The sequence below is a fragment of the Montipora foliosa genome, chromosome 6 (genome assembly GCF_036669935.1).
Source record: "Montipora foliosa isolate CH-2021 chromosome 6, ASM3666993v2, whole genome shotgun sequence".
Classification (NCBI taxonomy): Eukaryota; Metazoa; Cnidaria; class Anthozoa; order Scleractinia; family Acroporidae; genus Montipora; species Montipora foliosa.
In genome coordinates this window covers 41,397,093-41,399,592 of record NC_090874.1, presented here as the reverse complement: position 1 = coordinate 41,399,592, position 2,500 = coordinate 41,397,093, and positions in this window count along the sequence as shown.

The following is a 2,500-nucleotide window of genomic DNA, read 5'->3' as shown; positions in this document are numbered from 1 at the left end:
TAAAACTGCTGTAACTCGTAACTGGCCATTGCTTCTGAGGGAATTTCGTACCACAACCAAATGGTTAAACCCTGTGAAATCATCAACTTAGAACGATTATTTTGAAGGCAGAATTCACACAAGAGGAACTGTTGCGTTTGCGTTTGCACCAGTGTTTTTACGGGAAAAAAGAGAGACGCGGCTTTTTTAAAGAAATTAAAACGAAACTAATTAATTTCTTGACGTTACAAATTTTCTCATTCAATATTTCTTTGTACGCTTACTATTCCTCAGTGATTTCCTCTTTTGTTGCTTTGCAAATGCACGGTTACATGTACATATCCATCTTAGATCTCAGTGATAGTCAGGTTAGTGTGGAATCGATAATTGGCGATGTTATATGGGGGTCAACCGAAGTGAAAAAAATGCATGCATTTCGAGAAAATTGTCCTTTTCAGTTATACCTCTGCTAACTATGCCACAAAAGTTGATTAATTAAACAGGGAGTAATCATATTTGCAGCTGCAGCGACACTTGAAAAAAACAGTTGCGTTGTACTTTGAACGATCCCCAGCGTACAGTAAAATACCATGATCGTAACAATAAAAAAAAATGGAACAATTCTACATACCCGTTCACTGACAAGGTACTTAAATAGACTGCCACCATGGTCCTTAGTTGATGAATGAGAATAAGGAGAAACAGTGAGATGGACTACTACCAGTGCGCAGCCATTTATGGATCGATTTTTACCCGGGATATCTATCTGCCAGATCTACGCGTGGCTTAAAGAACGAGCAATATATTCTGGAGCGGTTCTTCTCAATTTTGAAGTTTTTCTTAATTCACATTAGGATTTGGGTAATTGTACGAAAAACCATGGAGCGCGGTAGCAGAATTTTAATCAACTCCATTCCCAACGTCTCTCTTTCTTATCTTAAAGTGCGGTGGCAGAACTTTGACAAAACCCCGAAAGGTAAAGCTGTACTTATTCAAGAAACGATGGCGATTTGTTTAAGGAGACACAACGATAGGTAATTCAATATACAAAATTTAAACATTAACAGTTCCATGCAAAATTTTAGCCCACGGTATCTTTCTCGCTTTGTGTCCTTGATGTTGTCCAAAACGGCGGTAGCCTAAAATCCGTTCGGTAAACACTGAATTGAACTGCAAAGGACGGAATTAAAATCAAATTCTGCGATCATTCCATAAGGACTTTTCCACAATCTGATCAAAATAAATTCTACGAAACATCCTGCTTACCTTATGGTGGTCCTTTTACGTTTTCATATACAAAAAAGCTATGCATCACTCTCTGATCCGGGCGAACTACTTGCTATAGGACTGCTGGAACAGCTAAGCAAGAGTACAATACAGCGTGCGCAACCGCACCCATTCGTTACGACAGGCAACATTGTGTCCCCGGTACACTAGAAAAAAAACTGAGTAGAGTGGGGCGTTGGAATTATATTTAAACAAGAAGAGTCTTTGTTTAATTGATAATTTTTTTTTTCCTGACAATTTTCCTCTGCCGTAAATCTTAGGAAACCGCCTCCCCCCGCAAGATTAGAATGAAACCCTCACGGCCTTCCCTTCTAGCAGAGGTCTCTCATACCCGTCTTCGCAGCCGTTTTTAGGCTCGTCCCTCCCCAGGAGCGACGAGCCTAAAAACGGCTGCGAAGGAGGCTAAGGTCTCTCACGGCGAGGCAAAAATGAGAGGCGCCCGCCTCTTTGAAGGAGATCATTGCGTGACGAGATCTTGATAGAAGCCAGAAACTAAAAGGAGATTTTCTATCATTCCTCTGTCCAATTAATTACATGCTTGAGCTAAAATAACTTTACGCCAGTGGACAAAGTGAACAATGTCTTAGCCAGGAAAAGAATCTGAGCTTTTTTTAGCCAGCCAGGAAAAACGTTTTTCATGTCTCAGTGAGCCAGAAGCGGTTTGTGTCAAAGACCAGCCAGCTCACTCTTGAGATTTTTTTTCAGCCAGCCAGTTCGAAAACAGCCTGCAGAGCGGCTTTTTTGTGGAGCGGTTTCGTTGGGTACTCCTGACCTCGACAACAATCTGTCGCCCGTCGAGCCGAAATCAAAGTGAGCTGCATTTCTAAGATGTTACCAAGTGTGCTGTTATGTAGAAAGTTCTGTAGAATACTGAAACCAAATGGAAAATTCTCTGGTAACTTATGGGTTCAACAAAGACAGAGAACGAATCGAACACCTTAAGTGGATCTGTGAAAAAAAAATGGAAATGTGACAGCTAAGAATTATTTGAAAGAAAGCTTGTTGTCTATTTTGTGCTTCATTATTCAAGGAAAAGGTTCTTCATGGAAACGGTTTGATCCCGAAATTTTAGTTTGTTGTAATATTGCGCACATTTGACACGATTGAGTTTTTTCTCTTCACGCTCGTAATGAAGTAGGAAGGGGTTTTTGCCTCTAATAGCAAATATGTTGTTTGTTTCAAAAAATCGTTCGCTGAAAAAGGTGGCCTTTATGAATTCATCATGTTTTATGAT